The sequence below is a fragment of the Cryptotermes secundus genome, unplaced genomic scaffold (genome assembly GCF_002891405.2).
Source record: "Cryptotermes secundus unplaced genomic scaffold, Csec_1.0 scaffold671, whole genome shotgun sequence".
In the NCBI taxonomy this organism is placed as follows: Eukaryota; Metazoa; Arthropoda; class Insecta; order Blattodea; family Kalotermitidae; genus Cryptotermes; species Cryptotermes secundus.
In genome coordinates this window covers 1075756-1081727 of record NW_019724595.1, presented here as the reverse complement: position 1 = coordinate 1081727, position 5972 = coordinate 1075756, and positions in this window count along the sequence as shown.

The window sequence follows — 5972 nt, the reverse complement described above, 5'->3', positions numbered from 1 at the left end:
TATGCTACAAGTCGGAAGGTCGCGGGTTAAAGTCCCGATGAGGTCATTGGATTTTTTAATTGACCTAATCCTTCCAGCCGCACTATGGTCCTGGGGCCGACTCAGCCTCTAACAGAAATGAGTACCAGGAATTAATTAAATAATTTTCCAGGGGAGTAAACCGCGGCCGGCGCGTAAGGCTGACAACCTTACCGCCATCTGTGAGCCGATTGTCTAGATAATGTGGGACCCTCGACGTCTCACAACCCTATGGGCCTTCACGGCCTCTTACAGGGATACATTTACTTACTTTTACAATTTATGAAGAGTCGGCGTAGTGATCAAGAAATGTTACCTCGAAAAGATCTTTTTAAGAAATTACCAATTGGTGGTCATTGGAGAATGTGTTTCCGTGTTAGACAGTGATACGTTAACGAAACAGACGAGGTGACAGCGTTCAGTGTTCTCAGTTGTCTCACATGTGGTCGCGGATTGCCAGTACCGGAAATGGTGCAAATATGAAATACCACTTTATATTCTGGTTGTTGAATCCAGATATCAAACAAGTAAGTACGGAAACTAATTGCATTTTATACTTAATATTTATTATTTATAAGAATGCCGGACCCTATTCATAAAGTGTATATAAAAATCATGTTTCAATTTGTAGAATAGGGGTAAAAGGTTAAAGGTACTTCGAAGAAAAGCGACTGGAGAGTAATGTGACCATCTTACTGCCAGTATGACTGCTTATCACCCTCTAAAGATAAAAAGGTAAAATTATCCCTGTGATTAACTAATTAAGCACTACGCCATGAAGTCGTATGGGGGAATTGATGTATAGATCCATATTTTGACCTCGGCACTAGTTGGAGATGAGTGGTCAGCTTCACGCCCAGGCCGCTTTAACCCCGGAGAGAGACCCTGTACCCATTGGATAGGAGGTTGGATGGGCCCCAGAGCCAGTCTGGACGACGTTGAGAAGAAAAAAATCTTAACGTTACAGGGACTCGAACTCCGACCCTTCCGCCGTCCAGCCCGTAACCAGTCACTATACTGACTGAACTATCCCGGCTCCTATTGAGTAGGCGTATCTGTATGGAAAGTAGGAAGAACACACTTTATTCATAAACCGGGCATAAGAAATTACGTTCGAAATGCAATGCAAAGCTTTTCACGGGTTTTGAAGTATCAGTTCCCTTCCATCGCTCTCCGTGTAATTCTTTCTTATTCCCATAGTGGGGGGTGGAGTCCAACTGGGTCCACTCGGCACGGCGGCCACTGATTGGCCTATTGTACCTGCCCCGGCTGATTATAATAATGGAGAATTTGGTGGAATGAAGATTGGCAGGGCCGGTCACGGTAGCCGAGCGGTCTAAGGCATGTACTGTCTTAGCTCGCTTGGAAACCGGGATCGTGGGTTCGAATCCCACTCAGGACATGGATGTTTAGTTTGTGTGTGTGCGTTTTTCTGTGTTTGTGTACAGGTAGAGGCCTTGCGACGAGCTGATCACCCGTCCAAGGAGTCCTACCGAATGTGTAAAATCAAGAAAAACCGAAGTGAACGGAGAAGTTCATGGAGGTAGGCCTAGGCCCACTGGGGCTGTAGTGCCAAGGAAAAGAAAAAAAAGATTGGCAGGGGAAACCGAAGTACTCGGAGAAAACCTGCCCCAGCGCCACTTTGTCCACCACAAATCCCACTTATCCAGACCCAGGCTCGAACCCGGCGCTCCGCGGTGGGAAGCCAGCGACTAACCGCTTGAGCTATGACGCGACCTCCTCTTCATATAGCTAGCTGACTTACTTAGCTGAACATGAGACCTGGTCGTTTTTTTGGTCACCTTTTCTTCTCCATAAGGAACCTCCATACTTTGTAATTACAAAATTGTCTGAAAATTGTAGTCAGAAATGAAGCAATGGATATAATAGAAGACGGAAAGTTCCTCGATTCTTACATCCAACTCATGACCTCAAATTGCCATAATGCTGACGATGTTCTCTTCCTGCCGGCTAATTGAGACGTAATTCCGTTTACTCATCTCCTACTTACAGTGCTGGAAGCTGGAGGATGTGTAATGAATTGGGAAACACATGCACGAAACATACGGATCACTGTGCAAGCTTCCATATGCTGACAGCATAACTACGTAATTTGTTTCGCGTACCGGTCTATGTACTTCACTGCCAAAATGGGAGTCAGTGCGTGCCGTATGTGGTATGGGGCAGGTGTGACAGGTTACGGAACGGTAGCAATTGTTTTATAGCAGGCGATTGGCACTAAAACTTCTGTTTCTGTAGGCGCAAAAAGCCTTGACGAAAATAGAGAAGGAAGGAAATTGCGTTTCAATTTGTGCCTGCGCAAGGCCTCCGTTCATACTCCATTACCTACATTCAAGAGTAGATGGCATACGCAGCGCAGCTGTCTGGCCTTCCTATGTTCAAAATTGTCGGTGCATATCATGATATCGAAAACAATATAATTACATCATCTAGAAAGCTGAAACCCTGTCCTATGTGAGTAACCCGAAATTTCATGTGATTTTAATAATTTGTGACAATGGCTTATTTTATTTATTTTTATTGACTTTGCCAGAGCGAGTGGGTTCTATCTCTCTAGACTTGTAGTAATTGAGGTTCTCACAACAATATTTCTGAAGAGCTCAGTCTTCTGGAATAGAAAGCCATGTAACTCATTAAAAGTCAACCTACGTTTCGGACGAACATGTCACTTCTCTATTCAGGGTTGAAGAGTATATGCCACGCAAGAAAGCAAAATGAGGCAGACAGGAAGCAAGGCTTTGAAAACCGACGTGTTCCTCCGAAACGTCCAGAAGAACTCTCAGCTCTGGATTTGTGTTCATGAAAGTTTCAGTTCGAATCTCGGTCTGGACACCGGCAATGGTCAGTGAAGATTCTCTTGATTCTTCTCAGACCCTCCACATAAATGTCAGAATAGTGCCTAGATTGGGACATAACCTCTTCCTTCCTAGTCCTTTGAAATTCAATCCTCACGAATCATCTTTAGCCGACCGCCAACGTACAGATGCCAGCAGCGTTGAAATGATTTGCCACGAACTAGGATTCGAGCTGAGGTCTTTCTCTCAGGGAAACGGGAGCGTCACTGACAGGGATGGGAACACATTTCAGGAGTGAACAAACACCGTGTCACCAGAACACCGCTCCGTGTACTGTTCGCATTCAGTTAGACAAGAAGTGCAGTCATGGTTGGCGTGTTATTCTAATCCTCCTCTAAGCCCCAGCCCATCGATTGCACCTTCCGCCGTTAACATTTCCCTCAATCTCCCTGTTCACTTCTGTCACTGACTTCCTAACTTTATCTCTCCGCTCTCCCTGTTCACTTCTGTCACTGACTCCTTAACTTTATATCTGCACTCTCCCTGTTCACTCCTGTCACTGACTCCCTAACTTTATCTCTCCGCTCTCCCTGTTCACTTCTGTCACTGACTCCCTAACTTTATCTCTCCACTCTCCCTGTTCACTTCTGTCACTGACTCCTTAACTTTATCTCTCCACTCTCCCTGGTCACTCAGTACTCACTGTAAGACTCTCCCAACTGTAACTCCCTAGGTCTTCTTCTGTCACTCCTCTCCAACTTCACATCTCGAATCCCTATAACTGACTGCCCCTTCTTTACTAACATACAGGTACCACCCTTAAGTGGCCATCACTTGGAAACGGTTACGGCCAGTCCAGCATTTAGCTTGTCGGAGGGAGATGTTATCTTCAAACCTTCATTTCAGGTTTTATCGTTACAAGATGCACATTAAGTGAGGAACCAAGTGCAATTGGGGTGACAATCCTCCTGGGAGACGCAGAATAAAAGCAAGGACCGATTTTCCAAAATACCTCCCTGTAACTAACTGAAGATAACATCTAAAGTCTATTGACGATGCTACTGAAAGCGGTGGCACCATAAGCCTAAGGAGGACTAGGTTGAATTACAACTAGACGGTCCCGGGATGGTACCTCGCCGGGGTAACGTCTCATTCAGGTAGAATCAATAAGTGGAATTGTATAGCCGCTGTTAAACAATATTAAATGAGGGACGTGCGCTTACACATCTTACCTTGCGACGCTATAAAATCCGAGACACCGAGGGCGGCGCAAATTAACACATAAAGGACACGCCGTCAGTGAGTCAGCGAGTATAGATTCGAATTATTTTACGATATTCACTAATGAATTGAAAATGTTGTGGAAGAAAGTAGACCGTGGCCTAATTTAGGGTATTATCCTAGCATTTTGCTTGGAGTAACTGGGAAATACCACCAGAAACTTCAGTCAGGATTGTCAGTGCTTCGGCCGGGGTTCCAGCAAGACTCCTTCAAGTTGATGTGGTTCAGTACAGATGTGTGCAGAAAATATAAATCTTCAACTTAGCTATTACGGCCATCTGCGAAGGAATTGTAACTGCAACAAATATATTATTTAATTAAAGCTGTCCCTATAACAGACCGTGGAGGCCCATAGGGTTGTGAGACGTCGAGGCTTCCACAGTTTCTACATAGACGGTTCACAGATGGTGGTGAGGTTTTCAGCCCTACGCGCCGGCCGCCCCTTAGCCCCAGGAAGATTCCTTTTACTCTCTAGCCATAGTGCAGCTGGAAGGGTTATGTCAATTGAAAAATCCAGCGACCTCGTCAGAACTCGAAGCCGCAACCTTCCGTCGTGCAGCATAGTGACTCAACCAACTGCGCTGTCGCGTGCCCCACAAGTAAGTAAGTGCACAATAGTACAAATTTTGAGTAAATTATCCGCTAGCAAGCCTACACGTATTTAAGCTCATCTTTTCAGTTTACTGTGCCTACAACATATCCTGGACACCGGTCACAGTTCAGGATATCTCATTTACTCATACTGTTCTGTTTGTTTCTCATAGTGTAACTATGTACCCGCCAATTACAGTGGCCGCGTAGCCTTAGGCATGAACTCTCTTAGCTCGCTCAAACCTGGAGTCGTGGTGTGTTCATGAATGTTTGCGTTTATTGTATCCTATGTAGGTAGCGGCCTTGCGACTGGCTGATCCCTCGCCCAAGGTGCCCTGCCGACTGTCTATGAGACTGAGAAACTGATGCCCTGTCTTACAAGTGAGCGCAACAGATGGGTAGACTATGTAGCAAGCAGGGTCGGTGCAAATATTTTATAGCTATTTAACAATTTTTAGCGTGCTTTTCTTATTTTGAAAGAAATAAGCGTAGTTTTTTGAGATCATCTTGCTGTCTGTGGGTGTGTGTGTTTGTATATTCCTCTTCCTTAACACCCGAAACCCGGACAGTGGAACCAGAAGAGACGCCTGGTTCCTAGGAAAGGGCTCTGTACCCACGTTCCTACTGCAACGAATACAGACGCAACAATTTAAGATCTGTTGGACGCTGTGTGTTCTATGCAGCACGTGTTGTGTGACGTACTGTATATACCATATGCACCGAAAAGTACGCAACTAGTTCTATCCAGAATTTGTTGTTAAGCACGCAGTCCTTTTGGCCAGACCCTCAGACCTCAGTCTCATGTAAAAATAACCCCCATCTGGTCAAAAGTAAAAATAGTCTCCCCCCCCACCCCCACCCCCCAATCTGTTGTTATTAAGGGAAAAATTCCGGTGAACATTTCCATTCTGTCGGTAGAATATGCGTTATACGACGTTTTGGAGACCGCATTTCTTTCAATATTCGGGTAGAAAGACAGAGTACATACTCTGTAGGGCTTAGTGGCAAGGAACATATTTATCTAACAGCTCTCACATAGTCGGTAGCATTTTCTTCTGTCTAAAGATGGTTAACTGAGCAAAATTCGCAACATTCTTAGTTACATAGGTTCCTGTGGGAGGAGGCACGATGTAGCGTAGTTACTTGAGACACAATGCTGCAAGCCTGGAGGTCGCGGGTTCGAGTCACAATGAGGTCATTGGAACTTTTAATTGACTTAATCATTCCAGCCGCATTGCGGCGCATAAGGCTGACAAACTTACCGCC